Genomic DNA, 17278 nt, shown 5'->3' with positions numbered 1-17278 from the left:
CAGAGGCAAAGAACTGACTCCTCCAAGTTGCCAACACGCACCCCCCCCCCCACACACACATGCAGTAAAGAAATGCATGTAATAGATTTAAAGAGAGATTTGCATCTCATTGGGAGATTTTATTACTAATGCATGTAATAGATTTAAAGAGAGATTTACATCTCATTGGGAGATTTTATTACTAATTACTTTGTTATAATTTTCTTCTGTGCACACAGAGGACTACTCTGCCCAAGGACCAGCATCCACCTCAGTCACTCTTGTCTTTCTGTAAGGGGCTGAGCTCATTGCATGGCTCCTTCAGTGAGAACACCAGGCTCCGCTCTGAAGGGTCAGGTTCTCCTGTAGAACCCTTAGTTGACTAAGTTATGAGTGTGAAGGGATCATGCTGCCTCATGTGCCAGCTTGCTGGATGTTCCTCAACAAAATTCTCAAACATCGTCAGGATGCCGAAGCTTTCCTTGACAGCTTCTACACTTGAGTAAACTGGAATTCACAGTATTGTCATTCTTCTTTTAGAAAGAGGGGTTTTTTTTTTTTGACTTCAGAATAAGTCAGAAGATCTTAAGCAAAGGAACTCACAATAATGAGCTAGCCTCTTTGATTGAGACATATTTGATCTGATACATTTACTTTATAATGTCATAGGATTTCTGAAGGCCTGATCTGAAATATTTGCATTCTTTTAGTCTTTCCTCTCTCTGTTGTAACAGCTCAAATTCACAAAACTGCAATTAAGTAAAGAAATAAAGATAACAATCATTTGCTTGCACATCTTAGTCCAGATCTGGCTTTAGCATCCAAATGACAAAGTCCACACATGGTTGGGGTCCCATGTTCCTGACTTGGGTGCAGGGGAGGTCTTTTGCTTCATGCAAAGGCCATTTTAGGTTCATGGATTCGTTGACTTCCAGGTTCAGCTAAAAAGGTGTAGGATTTGATCACTGTGTTTTCTTGCTTTAGCTTTGCATTCTCTATCCCCCATAATGAAACAGCTGCAGAAGCTCCAGGATGGGAAGCAGTACAGCAAGCAGCATGGCGGGAGAAGGGGATCCACCCATCTGGATTCTAATGTCACTGTGCCTTCCTGAGGGTTACCTTTATCTGCAAGCCTCAGGGTCCTCATCTGTAGAAGGGGTTCCATTAGGCATTGAACCATGTGATCTATGTAAGACACTTGGAGGCTTGCGGCACCCTGAATGTCTGTCAGCTGTTTTTTTTTTTTTTTCAGGGTGCTTGTTCAGCTTTCAGATTCACGGAGAAGTGTATACGTTTCTCAAATGGGAGTATTCTAACCTGCAGTGCTTAGGTGGTTGCAATTTGTTTCTGCATGTGCAAGTCTTCCATCTGGGTTAGTCAGGGTCAACCTAGGGACTTGGGCTTCAGACAGAAACACAAGGTCATCCATTTTCTTGGAATAGTCAGTCAGGCTTGGAGTTGCTGCAGGTGTTGTGAATGAGAGAGTTGAGTTGAGAAAATGTCAACAAAAAGAAGCAGAGTTGGGACCATCAGGAGTTTCAAGTCCAGGCCAAGTCTGCAGGTCATTGACCACTGAAGCATTCTGAACACCAGTTTAGTAGGTTCCTTATCACTTTTAAGGGGAATCCTTAATATGGACAATCAATTTGGGCGTGGCTATTGATTATTAACTAAGAGTATAAAAATTAAAGTCAAACACTCCAGATTTGAATGTGTAATATACAGTGTTATGAGGTAACCACCAGAGAAGACCACCTGGATACAATTTTAACCCAATAGGAAGTCTTTATTAGCCAGCTTGTGACTATACTGGGTATTGGGACCCCAGTGCAGTCCCAGGCCTTTCTCAGGTTGAGCTTTTAAACACACACACACACACACACACACACACACACACACACACACACCACATCCTGAGTTGACACACCCTAGTTAGCAAGAACAATTAGCTAGAAGTAGAACCAGAGAAGCCAAAAAAAAAAAAAAGCCAAGGTTAGTATATTGAATTCTCATAATGGAGGTCTGCATAGAGTGTTCTCAAAGAGCACAGAGGGTTTGAGCAACAGACTTATTCAGCGGAGAGTATGTCATTCTCTCTGTAGGACTTTATGTATAAAATACAAATTGTCAATATTGAACAATATCACAGGGTGAATAGTCTGTAGAAGCAAGAGAACCTCTAAAATAAAGAGGAACAGCAATGGCTCATCCTCTAGGTGGTGGCAGAGAGGCAGAGGACACAGACTCAGGCAAGTGCCTTTATCCACTAAGCTGTATTGCTGACTTCTGTTTCCTTTTTTAGTGGAGGGTGCTATTCCTGTCTTCCAAGCTCTCTCTCTCTCTCTCTCTCTCTCTCTCTCTCTCTCTCTCTCTCTCTCTCTCTCTCTCTCTCTCTGTGCAGAGTTTGAATCCTTTGATTTGGGTTCTATGTCCCGTGCTGTCAATTCTTCAGCTTGACTAGAGGCTGTCAAAATACATCTCTAAGAGCGAATCTTAGCCAGACCCAAATGGTGCTGGCTTAGCTGATTCTGGTTCTGAGTACTGAGTATCTGTTCCTATCCAGTAATGACACAGGTGTTATTTAGTACCAGCAACTACAATGTGGCTACAATGCTACTAACAGGGACTGTCACCAGATGTGTGGCCATTGCACATGTCCAAATACCCTGACAATTAAAAGAGCACATCTTACGGTAGAGAGAGGGACAGGGAGGAAGGGAAGAAGACAGGAAGTGCTTGTCTGCCCGAGTTTCTCAAACTCCTCACCCTCAGTCACCATCAGGCTCGCTGCTTGCTGCTCATAACTCTACCATTTGTGTGTCCATAGCCCTGCCCCTCACATGCAATTACCTTCCTACAAGCTACTGGGATGTTTTGTGATCCTGTGGGTGACTTTTTGTCCTTGTGAGTCCCTGAACATCTCTAGACCCCAGCCTTTCTGCTGAGTTTAAATCCACTTACCTTTCTTGGTTTATTTATTAAGATGTCACAGGGGAAGCTCAGCCTAATGGAGTAAAGAGGAACCCTCTGATTTCCTCCTTGTGCCAAATAAATGTCTCCTGCTCCCAACACAACACACAGCCACAGGCTTGCCCCTAGCTCTCTGATGTTCAGTCATTTACTCCATCTGCATGCACAGTTGCACAGGGCTTGTTTTGGTCTCTTCTCAGCTGATTCTCAGCTTTATGTACTGACTTTGTCAGGCTATTGGATGCCCCAATATAAATGGACAAACATTTCAAGATGGACCTATGGGGTTTTGGAAGAGATAGTTTGAATCAGGAGGGAGAAAGAAGATCTGCCCTTAGCAGGGTAGGCATCATCCAATCCATTGAGGGCCTGGGCCAAACAAAGAGACAGAGAGAGGGTGCAGTGGTTATCTTTGTCAACTAGAGGCAATGTAAATCTAGACTCACTTGAGAAGATGGTCTCAAGGAGGAATTCCCTATGAACATTGGCTGGTGGGCACATCTGAGAGGGATTTTCTTGGCTGAGTTAACTGAGCTGGGAAGACCCACCCTGCAAGTGGAAGGTACCGTTCCTTGGGTTTGGTTTTTGAACTGTGTGAGAGTTGAGAAAGCAATCTGAGCACTGACGTGCATGCCTTAATTCATTTCCCCTTGCTCCTGTGTGTGGATGTGATGAGAGTAGCTGCTTCAGGGATCCTATAGTGATGAACTGATGCCTGGTATTGTGAGCTGAAATAAGGCCTTTCTCGAAGTTGTTTTCATTGGTGTCCTTTATCATAGCAACAGGGAGTGAACTTAAATAACAGGGAAGTTCACTGTCTTCTGGAGCTAGGACACTCACTTTCCCCTACTCCTGGACATCTGAGTTCCTGTTTGGTAGTGTATCATAGGGCTTTTCTGTCTCCATAGGCACAGGAGCCAATTCCCATGAAACATCTCTTCTAAAATGTGTACATATAACATGTGCTTCAAACATCCCATTAAAAACATATTCTGTATTATAAAGGCACATTATAGAACCCAGGACCGCCAGCCCAGGAATGGCTCTGCCCACAAATCACTAATTAAGAAAATGCCCTAGACTTGCCTACAGCCTTATAACATGAAAACATTTTCTCAATTGAGGCTTCTTCCTCTCCAATGACTCTAGCTTGTGTCAAGTTGACATAAAACTAGTCAATACAGATATCTGCAGGGAGGGGTGTTTCCTGTGTAAGATCCACATCCAGGGTAACTGTCTACTTCCCCCAATCATTAAGGACCTTAATTACTTAAAAAAAAATAGACATTTACTTTGGGTATTTCTTGGACCTGGCTACAAAGAGCACTTGCTTTTAATGTTGGATTTCTCACAGGCCTGGCAGATCTGGTCACATTTCACCAAGGAGTAAATTGATCCCAGGATATTACAGGTTCTTCCATCTCGACCACATCTCAAATTTGCATCTCATTTCTGTTATTACTCCATCTCCTCGATTTTCCACATTCACATCCCAGCAACTTATAGAATACTTTTCCTCAGCTACCTCCTCCCCGCCCACCCCTACTCCCAGCCTTTCCTTCTCCTCTCTCTGTTCCGCATGGTGGTGCCATTTGGAAGTATTTCAACTTCATAACTTCCTGATCAAGTTAGCGCTGTCACTCAAGACTGCATTCAATTTTAAACCAGTTACTGTTTAGATTTCCATAATATTTCTAGTCCTCTGTCTTCATTTATCCTTTGAGTTGCACCTCCCCCCTTGGTATTCAGCACTTTTTATCAGAAGCAGTGAGTAGGAAGGCACAGTTTATAATGGGAATCTACACTCTCACAGGTGAGGTGTTAGAGGTCTTTGGGGCAAGTGCAATGAAAATTGTGGAGTATCAGATAAATGTCAATGAGGAAGGAATGTTTCCTGGAGCCCAGAGACTATCAGCAAGCAGGCCGCATACACTGAGCTTGGAGGGCTGCAAGAGTAATGGCTGTGGTGGCATCATCTGCCAATTCCTGCTTCTTTACCTGTACGTACTGGGTGTGCACTAAACTCTTTGGCCTCTAGTCAATATTTTTGATGTTAACGCCTCCCCTCCCCCCGAATTGAAACCCATAGAACTCATTAGAAATTTGTTGTTTGATGTCTTACTAAAGTATAACTTCTACCAGCATAACAGTTCTGGGAGGAAATTCTTGGCAGATCAAATGAGAGGGAAATGATTCCTGCAAGACTCTCTGGATGTGTGAATCAGTGCCCCAGGAAGCCATTCCCAGAAGCCTCCAATAGTTCATGCTTGTGAAGAGCACCTTAGTTCCTAATAACCTGTGGCAGTATAGTCCCTGCTCCCCACTTGTCAGATATGACTACAGAGCCCTGAAGATGGTTTAAATAAGGATGTGCAGGAAATTTGAAATATGAAGTGGATTTGAACCTACTACAAAATGGCAAATTTCCTAACAATGATTTTTACCTTGACATGTTAAATTTATACTGTTTTGGATATATTGTATCAGGTAAAGTACACATTGAAAACTCACCCTACCTCTTTCTTTGTGTTACAATCAATACCACTACCGGAAATTGAAGATGGTGTGTGTGTGTGTGTGTGTGTGTGTGTGTGTGTGTGTGTGTGTGTGCGCGTCGCACACACATGCGCGCATGCGCAAAAGCACTCTTAGCTCATGGCTTGTTTCTGTTGGATACTTTTGCCTTAGACTTTGCTGAGAATGAGTTGCAGTTAAGCAGTCATAAGTACACTGTTGACCCAAGTTGGGGAAAGCCCTGCAGAAGCAGAATTTACAAGATGTATGACAACTCAGAAACACATTAATAGACTCATAGGGGATGCTTAAAGATGTGTTTCCATGAAGCTTGTCAAATTCATCTTCCAAAGGCACACACACAACTTCAGTCCAAACATCAGAAGTGATGGGTCCCTGGGGTGGGGGCAGGGCCCAAAGCCTCGGCATTGCTGCCTGAAGCACTTTGAGGATGAGGTTGTAGAAGGCCTCCATCAAGGCTGGCTGCCATGGTGGTGGTACTCCAAGGGAAGGCCAGGTCATTAGCAGGATGACGTTCTACTCTCTCTCACTGAACTTTGTTAGAGAGGCATGTTTTTGTAGCTTCTAAGCATTGATTCCCACAGATACACTTAATCTGCAGAGGGAGCATATGGGAAATGAAAGATTTTGAGAGAAAATAAACACAGAAAACCAGTGGTATCATTTTCACAGACTTTCTTTTCTAAACTGAACAGTGGAAGAGGAAAGGCAGCTAGAAAGTTCTTCTTCTTAGGAACCCCTCTCCAGATGTGAGTTTCATTTTCTGCTCTGAGCCAAAAGCACAGCTAAGGGCAGACAAAGGCTGTGCAGAGATAAACAGAGCTGGACAAGCCTTGGGGACCATGGGATCTGATGTCTCTGTGCTCCTAGATTTGCAGGAGAAACTGGCCAACACACTTTCCCAGAGCTTAGTCTTGGAGCTGCAGAGGCCTTTTCTCTTAAGAAATCAATCCTCACATGTGGAGGTGGTTGCTAGATGTTTGACAGTCCATGATCAGAAGCCCAGGGTTCCTCTCCATTCTGGAATCCATGTCTCGAAGATCTTAAGTGACTGTTTTCTGAGTCACTCCATGCTTGGTGCTGGTAGGTTCCTTTGCTCTGAGTAGGCCATCTCCCTCCCCTTATCGCTTGTTGTTCTTCCTAGGGTCTCCCATGTGTGTGCATCTTCTCTCAAGTCATACCTGGAGCATATTAATCGTTTCTCTCCACTCATATAAAGAGAGGAGTGTTAGAAACACAGGGACACCAGCACCCTTACATTAGAAAATAGTGCAGGGTTGTAGAAAGACACTGAAACAAAACCATCCTTCAGATGACAAAGAAATAGCCTAGGGCCTTGAGGTGGGAGAGAGCCCTGGGAGAGCTGGGCTGTCATACGAGAGGTGGCATGAGAGGGCCTTGAAAGAGAGTGTCAGTTCCAAGGACAAAGTGGAGTTTCTGCCTCTTAGAGGAGGGAGGGGCGAGAGAAAGCTGGAGAGCACCCTCCCCATTCTACTGACTTCCCCAATCCTTCAGCATAAGCACTCACACCAGGTGCCATGCTGGAAGCTAACATTCTCCATGTCCTATCATATTCAAATCCACACATTATGAGCTTACTCCTTTGCAAAAACCACTCATTGTTCAGTCCCTTCACTTGGTTTTCCTTGATTGCACAGGCTGGATGCCTCCATGGATTACTATCTCTGAAGCTGGCCTCTTCCACATGGAATTCAGCAGTGAATGTAGCAGCCTCTTCCCTCTTGCAGCTAGTATTTATATGGAGGACATGTCCAGAGTCACATGCTTTGCAAAGACCCCCCCCCCTTTCTTGGCCTATGAGTATGTAGGTGTGGTGGCTTGAGTAGGAATGGACCCCATAGATTCATGTGTTTGAATGTTTGGCCTATAGGGTGGCTCTATTAAGAGGTGTGGCCTTGTTGGAGTGGGTATGGCCTTAGAGGAAGTGTGTCACTGTGGAGGTGGGCTTTGAGGTCTCACTTGTGCTCAAACTATGGCCAGTGTACAATTCACTCCCTGTTGCCTGTGGGTCAAAATGTAGAATTCTCAGATCCTTTTCCAGCACCATGTCTTCCTAAATGCCACCTGCCATGATGATAATGGACTAAACCTCTGAGCTGTAAGATAGCTCCAATTAAATGTTTGCCATGGTCATGGTGTCTCTTCACAGCAATAGAAACCCTAAGACTGTGGGACTGTCTATGGTGGTCATGATTGTGAGCACGTGGCATCTGTCTATCATTAAATACTGGTAACATCCAGCACAGGTGCCTCTGGCTTCATAGCCACATCTCCTTCTCTTTACAGGATGCCCTCTTCTCTCCATTCCTGCCTGGAATGGCCCTGAGATCAGGTGCCTTTCAGCTGTCTTTCCCTCTCAACTTTCCCCATCCTTCCCGTCAGGGAGGACTTTCGGTCTCACAAGCCTTATAACACAGTGCTGTCTTTGAGTTGTAGTTTCTTCCTTATGCTGTACTGTAGGCCTGTCCAGACATTTTAAACTATCAGCACAGAGGGTGGGGGTGGGGTGGGGGTGGGGTGGGGGTGGGGTGGGGGTGGGGTGGGGGCGGGGTGTAGGATATGGGGCAAGAGGATAGTGAGTTGGAGGCCATCTTGGCTTCACAATTAAAATCTTGTCTCAATAAAACAAAAATCAAGCATTGCCTAAACCAAAACCTTCAGTCCTTTCCATTTATTTACAGGATAGATCAAAAGATCTCATTTGCCTAAGGATAGACCAGAATACCTCTCCCTGGCATTCAAAGCCCCTCTCCTACCAACAGCCTCTCCTGCCAGCTCATTTGATTATTTGTTTTCCTGAAATGATCTCTCTAAGATTATGTACTTGGCCCCCGCAAACATCCTCAGCTCCATGACTACTATTTCTTCTCTCCATCTCAGTCTTTCTCCAGCCCCTGCGTGAGCCCCTCACCAGGGCTGCTCTGGTGGGTGACTTGTCTAAATTTTTGCTGCCCTTGGAGCAGACAGCCTTGTGCTTATTTTCACTCCTGTGTACACATTTCCAGGTCCCAAAATATGTGATGCTGTAGAAGTTAGTAGGATTTATTCCCTGCCCTGGCACATAGCACAGCCTCTGAGTGAAGAGGGGCTACACCATCAGCACTTGTGGGTCCGAAGCTGTTGGCATCCTATGCTCAAAAGAGAGTTCTAGTTATGGCTATCTGTCTGTTCCATCTAGAACAAGGGTACCATGTACAGAGCAAGGGTACTATGATGTTACAAAACCAAGTTTTAGTATCTGGCCTGAACCATCCTTTGCGGATCTTAGCAATATGTTTGACTTTCTATCTGCTGAACATTATGTCTCCAGGAGGAGGACAGTGGGTGGGTTTTCTCTTGACTTAATGATAGATGAGTCTGATGTCCAAAGTATATTCATGACTATGCAAGTTCCCAGGACATTAATGACAGAACTATTCATTAATTATGCAAGACTGCCGAGGGTATGGTGGGCAAAATCTGCCACTCTTCCCAGCTGGCTGAGAGTGCTGACTGTTTTTTTGCACACCATAGCCTCTTCAGTAAGAAGAATGCTATACTTTCAAGTTGCAGTTATTGAATCCGACAGTTGTCACTTCCGGCTGGCTCCACTGCTCCTGCCTGGGCTAAAGTCCTCTCTCTAAAGGGACAACTTTTTAATTTCCTGGCCTTGGATTGTGAGGCTCCATTTCTTCTATCTGCTCCATGATCCCAGGCCACTCTGCCCTCACCGGGGCATGGCGACTTAGAGCAATGACAACTGAGCTGAACTCGATAAGAGAAAGAGCATGCTCCTAACTCCACAGCCAGCCTTGTGCCTTTCTTGCCTGCTCAACAGGCAATCAGTGAATGGTTGGACAGAGAAATGGTTCAGTTACTTTGTGACTCCCAGTGTGTTCACAAGGAAGAAGGGTTATGCTCAGTCCCAACACCCTGTCAAGTGCATCGAACTTCCACCTCCAGCTGAGGCCTTTGTAGTGAAGGCCCTCTCTACCCAATGGCCTTGGATTTCCAAACCTTACCTATGATAAACAAACCTTTGCCTTTTATACATTGCTCTAAATAGACCAAGGCAACACCCGCTTCCAGATGTTTTACTCTGGCAAAACCACTTCCATGTGGTATACATATCATTCTTTCTCCCTAGTGATCAGCAGACAGGTGTTTCATGTTGGATGAGATCCCTGAGGGAGAACACAGAGATGTCAGCACAGAAACTCAGTAAGAACTCTCTTATGGCAAGGATAAGAGGGTGCTTCCTGAGTGTGTGGCAGATGTTATTTAGAGCTTCAGATATAAATGTGGTTGGCGATACTGGATGTAAAGAAAGCAAGATTCCATATCTGAAAGAAATATGGAATATAGATTGATAGTAAGAATTGCTTCATGTGGCTAAAATGTGCTAAAAATGAAGCCTGAGGTACCTTTTGTGGACATTACTATTTCCGTCATTGCTGTTGTGATAGATGGTTTACTTGTAAGTGAGTGACTCTCCTGGCTAGGAGTTTTTCTTTTCTGGTCAACTTGACACCTGTCAGTGTCATATGGGAAGAAGGAATCTTAGTTGAGGTCTCCATTCTCAATTAAATTGACTTATAGGCAAGTCTGTGTGTGCATTTTCTTGATTAATGATTGATGTGGGAGAGCTCAACCCATTATGGGTAGTACAACCCCCGGGCAGGTGTCCTGAGTTATATAAGGAAGCAGGCTGAAGAGCAAGCTAGGAAGCTACACTTCTTCATAGTCTCTGCATCAGTTCCTGCTTTCAGGCTCCTTCTTCAGTTGCTGCCCTGACTTCCCTTAGTGATGGACTTTGAGCTGAAAGCTGAAATAAGCCCATTCTTCTCCAAGTTGCTTTTGGACATGATATTTTCATCACAGCACTAAAACTCTGAAGTCACCCAGCAAGCATAGGTAGAAACACAGATTTTTATCACAGTTCAATCGTGATCTGTAAATGAAGCCTGGAGCAGTTAGCTCAGAGGAGCTCGCCCTGCAAGGCAGTCATTGTTCAGCCTTTGCTGAAACAAGCCTGTTAGGAAGCATAGAAGGTCTGGAATAAATCAAAATCTGAATGTTGCATTTGTGGTATTTGTGATCAAAATGTCACAGTTTATTTTTGTTTCAATTGAGAAAACCTTAATGATCAGAGGATTGACTGGCCACAGAAATTGTTAGGACACACACTGTCTTGTAAGTGACATTGATTTAGAGATTTGTGACAAGCCTGTGTCTAGAGACGACAAGTCACTAGAGTCCTCAGCACTGACCAGTGATGAATGTACTTGTCTGGTCTGTAGAGATGTGCAGTCATAGGCAAGCACCACCTCAGATGGCTAACAGAGGGTTTGCTGTGAGCCTCAATTATGATACATGCTTCCACACTCTGGCTTGCTGCAGGGACTATATCAAGCCCTTGAAAGACTATGGTCTTTTTTTGTTTGTTTGTTTGTTTTGTTTTTTAATTTTCATCTAATACCAACTTACATTTCTTTTTTAAAATAAAATTTTATTTAAATTAAAAGCAATCTTATTTTACATACCAATCCCGGTTCCCTCTCCCTCCCGTCCTCCTATGTCCCCTACTAACCCCCCACAACTTATGCTTTCAGCTACATGTCATGTACTGTATACCAAATAGCATCCCCGGGAAGTTGAGGAAGGCAAATCCTGGAAGTTCGGCACACAGAGGAATGGGTATTAATGGTGTAGCTGGCAAGTCCCTGAAGTCACATGGCAGGGCTCATGCCTATCATGAACTTTTGCATTCATTTCCACATCCACAGACACAATAAAAAATGAGTATCTCATTCTCAAGGCTTCAGAACATAGACAGTTCCATGGTCTGTGGTGAATTATTTCTTTGTCTCAGGAGTTGCCCTATAAATAATTCCCGAGGCCGAGAAGTCATAAAAATAAATCTCCTTGTGTCTCTAACTGGAACTTCTGGTGTTCTCAATGTCATCCCCAAAATAAAGCAATTGCTGTTCCCAGTCATGTCAGCGCGTGTGTGCTCTCTCACTTTCCCGCCTGCCACCCCACTCTTAGGTGGGATGATTTAATGTCTACAGAGAAACGCGGGCGCTGGGCTGTCATGCTTGGAGATCAGGGATGCCTTAACAACTTCATAATCCATTCCATTTCTCATTTGGACGGGTAGCTGGAGGGCCTGTCACCAAACACACTTAGCAAATCTAGGGAGACCTTGTTGCCCGGCTTTGCCCTCTGAGAACTAGTTGTGCTCATCTGCCCCTGTTGTCTTCATACCCTTCAGAGAAGATCTTGTCCAATAGCACATGCATTTTCAAAAGTAGATAAAACAACTACACACTTAAAGAATCTGTAAAGCCCTGACCTGTGTAATGCTATGTTGGAAGTCTCTGCCTGCACTGTTTGAACTGGAGGGTATATGGCCATCTTGGATTCCTTGTCTGCATTGTGCCCATGGTGTCATGCCTACATCACCTGCCAATTAATGCATGGATGACTGCAGAATATGAACACTACACACCCCTCTGCAAAGGCTGCAGCAACTTGGGGGCCAGTATTAAATATCTGCTTTTTCGTTTTCTTAGAAATTCATCTCAAGAGCTCTGGTCTCTGGTAGAGGTGGGTGGGGGTGATATTTTACTCCCAGGAAATACATGTCAAATAATTTATGATCACTCTTGGTCTTGCTGGAGACATATTGGCAAAATAATGAAGCTGTAGATATTTTAGCTTTCTAAGCTAATCTGGTGAAGGAAGAGACCACAGCTTATTCTCAGGAAGATCGTGTGGACTGTGTGGGATATTTAGAAAGATCTCACAGTTCGATCCGATCTGAGGATGCTTTGTCCTGAAGGGCTCTGGAAGGATTAGAAGGTAGTAATCATAATGGTAATACACTAAGATCCCACAGCCCAGAGAGCAACACTGCTAGCCCTGGAGAGTATTCTTGTTCTTTTCCTCTCTAAGTGTGTTTGATATACATAATTGCTATGCTTCCCGAAGATAAGTGTTTGTACAATATAACCTTTGTATTGTGCTGGGGCATCACTCAGTGGTAGAGCACTTGTCTAGCATGTGGGAGGCCTGGGGATTCATGAAAACAAAATATAACCTTAGCACTTTTTCATCCCTTAAGAATGAGTAAAAGCTCCTTTAAAATATATCGTTCAGTGTCTACATATATCCGGTAATGCCTGATCAATCTTTAGACAGGGATCATAGCTCCTTTCAGCAGGCATTGTACAGAAAGCTCATCTCTATGCAAATGTGGGTGTGAGGAACTGACAGTTCTGTTTACCACACACCCTATAAAGCTCTTTGTACTCAGAGAAGATCACAGATAATGTTAAATTTTCAAAATACACATTTTCAATTCCAACAACAACAACAAAAACATATATGATTGACAGTTCCACAAGCAGTGCACAAATGAACACCTTCCCTTCCTCTCACCACAGGCTTGTATGCAACAGCAAAACTAAAGGACTTTGAAGTCTTTTAAGGCATGTCTACTTATTTATTTTTACATGTACATATGGGCATTCATATTACAGTGTGCACGTGAAGGTCAGAGGACAACTTTCAGGAGTCTGTTCTCTCTCTGCTGCCGGGGTCCCTGGGATCAAACCCAGGTCATAAGCCTTAACAGCAAGCACCTTTACCCATGGAGTCATTTTGCCAGTACCAAAGGACGTTTTTAGAAACAAGAAAAATGACCTTATGAAAAGACATAAAAAACTTAGTTCAAAGTTCTCATTTCTTTCTTGTTAGCATCCCTCCCCCTCTTTCTCTCTTTGTATATTTCTACTCTATAACTCTTCCATCATCTTTCCTGTTTATAGCCATGACTTGTTCCTGTATTAGAATGATTATTATTATATTATTTAATAAGGTGGACTTCTATATTGTGGAGGTTAATATTTTACCTAAAATTATCATTTTATTTTTACATTATTTATTTATTTATTTATTTATTGCTGTCAGTCTGGCTGTCCTGGAACTTGCTCTGTAGACCAAGCTGGCCTTGAACTCACAGCCTCCCAAGTGCTGAGCTACCATGTCTGGCTATTGTCTCTTCACTTTTTAGATGTAAAAATATTTAAATTTTGACTGAATACATATATTGATTCTTTAAATTATTTTTAAAGTGCATAGAGGCTCCTTGATTTTTTTTAAAAATTATTCACATGTATTTAAATTATATATTAATCATGTATTTTTAAGTTTTACATATTTTTTATATTTTTAGATTTACATAAACTTATTTTGACAAATAATGCACTAGTTGAACTTAAAGAAAATTCCTGTCCCTTGTCCAGTTTGGAGGTGTCCCAATTTAACACAGCTCCGAAGGTGATTTCGTTGTTGCAAATCAGGTGGCTTCTCCCTGCACCTCAGTTGCATCAAATAATGAATGAATCAATATAGGCAGAAAGTGGTTCAGAGATAGTGTTGTCATACAAACAAAGCAAGCATAAGTGTTAGACAAGACTAATGTGAATGGATAGTAGCACTATGTCCCAGAGTGCTGGGCTCTAAGGGATGTCAGCCTGTGTTTGTGGAGCGTGATCCTCACCTTTAGCAAACTCCACCTATAAAATAAAATCAACTACTTCAGTTTTGTAAAAATTTACATGTTAGAAATATGGTTCAATTCGTCATTTGACTGACTTTTTGTTTGACCTGAGTGTTATCTTGTCCTCATGTATTTGGGATTTTTCAGAAATCTTCATATTATTGATTTCAAATGGGATTCTATCATAGTGAGGAAAACACATCTATGACTTGTGTCATTTCCCTACTTCTACTGAGAGTGACGTCAGATCCCTGGCCTGAGTGCCCACTGTGCTTGTTGACACAAGTGTTCCCTACCTTCTGAGCTGGCAGATCAGGGACATAGTGGCCTGAACAATCAGATTGTGAATGAACATCACTGTGTTACCCATTGTGTCTAATTAAAACCAAACATGATTTTATGTTGATGCACCCAGCTCTAATAAGTCCTCCTCTTACAGATTAGTTAACTCCCTACTGGTTAATATTAAGCAAACTGACTCCTCATCCATTTTAGCTGTTGAGTTCTAGGTATGGCAATATCATTACCAGCTTCTATTATGCTCTTTAAGCACACATTTGTGTAATTTAAATATATTACCCAGCTTTCCATTTTTATTAGTATATGTATTATTTATTTTCATTTTTTATTAGTATATGGCTTACAATGCAAGAGAAATTTCACTGTCATTATTGCTTATATGCCTATTGTCGTTATCTACTTTGCTTCACAAGTATTGATGAAATTACTTTTGTCATGTTTTAGGGCTGAGCAGTGAGTGACTTTCCAACATGGTATTTGTGTTACAGTGGAAGTAACCAGTTCAGGTCCATGTTGTTTCAGACATGCTGAAATTCATTGCATTTCCTTCAAGTTCAGTAATTTCCAGTCTTGTCTGATTTTAGTTTGTTCTTTTGTTTTTTCCAAATTGTGTTTTTGTTTCTTTAAGACAGTGAAATAAGGAGGCAGCATTGGACCTCATTCTTCAGAATAATTCTCTTCCATGAAGTCCCTATGATCATCACTGTGGTTACTTCTTTGTTTTGCATTTTAGTGAAACAGAGAGCTACTGCTGTCTCCTTATTGTCCTTGTGTGTGTGTGTGTGTGTGTGTGTGTGTGTGTGTGTGTGGTGTCTTGTTGATATACATGCATCTGAATTTGGTTCCGTGTTTTCTACACATATTGATCTCTTGACTTTATGTCTTCTTTTTCTGGCATTTTCTCTCATTTCATATTCCAGGGACACACCATTAGGAATTCAGGAAGGAGAGGAAGGAACTATGATCAATAACTGGAAACCACCTCCTGAAGTGTGTGCCCCTCAAACATTGACCCAGCTGTTGAATGCCCCACACAGAAGCATGGAGGGGCAACTGGTTACAGATGTTTCTGCTAAGACAGAAATCTTTTTTTTTCACATACTTTGGAATTTATTAGAATTATTTAAGTACTCTAGCCACCAAATGAAATGAGTCGAGAATTAAAGTAGGAGGATGAGTTGGCATTGGAAATAGAAGGAACTCGTAGATTTGACAACCCATCATGCGTTTTTATCTCTTCAAGCTCTTCCTATGAGCATTTGAGGAGTTTCTAGATTAAAAATAAATCTATACTATTTAATTTTCTGGAGTGCAGTTAGCTGGCTGAACCATTAAGATTTCATAATGTGTTGCAGAGGACCTGAGTTCTGTCCCCAGCACCCACATCAGGCAGCTCACAAGGGTCTGTAACTCTAGTTCCAGAGAGCCCAACACCCTCTTCTACCTCCATGGGTACCTGCATTCACATGCACATTCCACACACATAAATATAAATAAAAATAAAATTAGAAAATTTAGCTGATGGTGTCATATGCCTTTAATTATAACAATTGGGAGGCAGAGGTAGAGGCAGGTAGATCTCTGTGAGCTCTAGACTAGCCTAGTCTATAGAGCAAGTTCCAGGATAGTCAAGGTTACATAGAAAAACCATGTCTCAAAGAAACAAAAACAAACAAATGGAGGACTTTAATTTGTTTTATAGCAACATGGTGTTTCAATTATGTCTTTTCATGCTCATCTTTCTTGTCCAAAGATGATTTACTTTTTATAGATGTATAAATGGATTGATATATGTGTTGATATTACTCACTTGAAAATTACTGTAGTTTCTTAAAATTTCTTGTTATTTTTGTAGCAAATTTTATTTTCTCTAATTTCTAATTTTCAGTGAGGTGATTTTGGATAGCAGTAGTTTTTTATAGAAGTAGTCCTTAGGATCGCTCTCTTTCTAGTTCTATCTCTGCTGGGGATGGACACTGGGTATACAAATACATAAAAGCAACCTACTAAGTCCATTTAGTGTTGCTCATATGTTTATGTTTTTAAGTTGATCACTTGGAATTCGTAACCAGTTAGATGGCTCATCCCTGAGGAAAACTGATTCTCACTCTCTCTGTAGCTGTTAATTGCCTGTGGTTCTTTATGTATGGGTAGGAACTATGAGATTTCCTTCATACAAACTGGCATGTCAACTGGTGTTGTCATTGTTTGTGTCTTGTTTAGGCAGCCGGATTCTTGAGATTCCATGCCGTAGCTTCCCTATCATAGACAGAAGGAATCACGGCAGACTTCCTGGTCCTCTGGTTCTTACAGTCTTTACATCCCCTTTTCCACGGGGTTCTCTAAGGGGTAGGGATTGTGTGGTAGATGCATCAACAGAAGCTGGTCACCCCATGGTCAGTTGTTCTTTGTGTTTTGACCAATTGTAGTTTTCTGTAATGGTCTCCTGTTGGGAAAAAGAAGCTTCTTTGATGGGAGATGAGAGCTACATTCCTCTGTGGCTATAAGGATAAGTGTTTAGAATGTAGTGAGGACTTACACTGGTTTGGGAATGGAGCTGTAGTAGATTTGCCTCTAAGATCTATGAAGTCATTAGCCATGTGTAGTTAAATATGTTTTTACTACCAGGCATAATTTCCCTCCTGTTAAGTGGCTTTAAGTTAGACAGCTGTTATTTAGCACCAAGATGTGTTACTATTCAACCTTTACCAATAGCTTGCCAAGTTGGTCATTGTTGCCATTCAGAGGTGTTAGAGCTGGGTAGGACTATTGACTGTCCTTCCTTGGGACTTAGCATAGCTCCTTTCAGTACTATGTAGGCTAGACCGCAGGGAGGAAGCTTTTGGGTCAGATTTAGCGTGGTTTCTCTGAATCTTGTGTCTAAAGTTCAAGGTGTTTTTGCCAATAGGGACTTCCTTTCAATTTTTG

The sequence above is a fragment of the Phodopus roborovskii genome, unplaced genomic scaffold (assembly GCF_943737965.1).
Source record: "Phodopus roborovskii unplaced genomic scaffold, PHOROB, whole genome shotgun sequence".
Lineage (NCBI taxonomy): Eukaryota > Metazoa > Chordata > Mammalia > Rodentia > Cricetidae > Phodopus > Phodopus roborovskii.
This window is presented reverse-complemented; position numbering follows the sequence as displayed.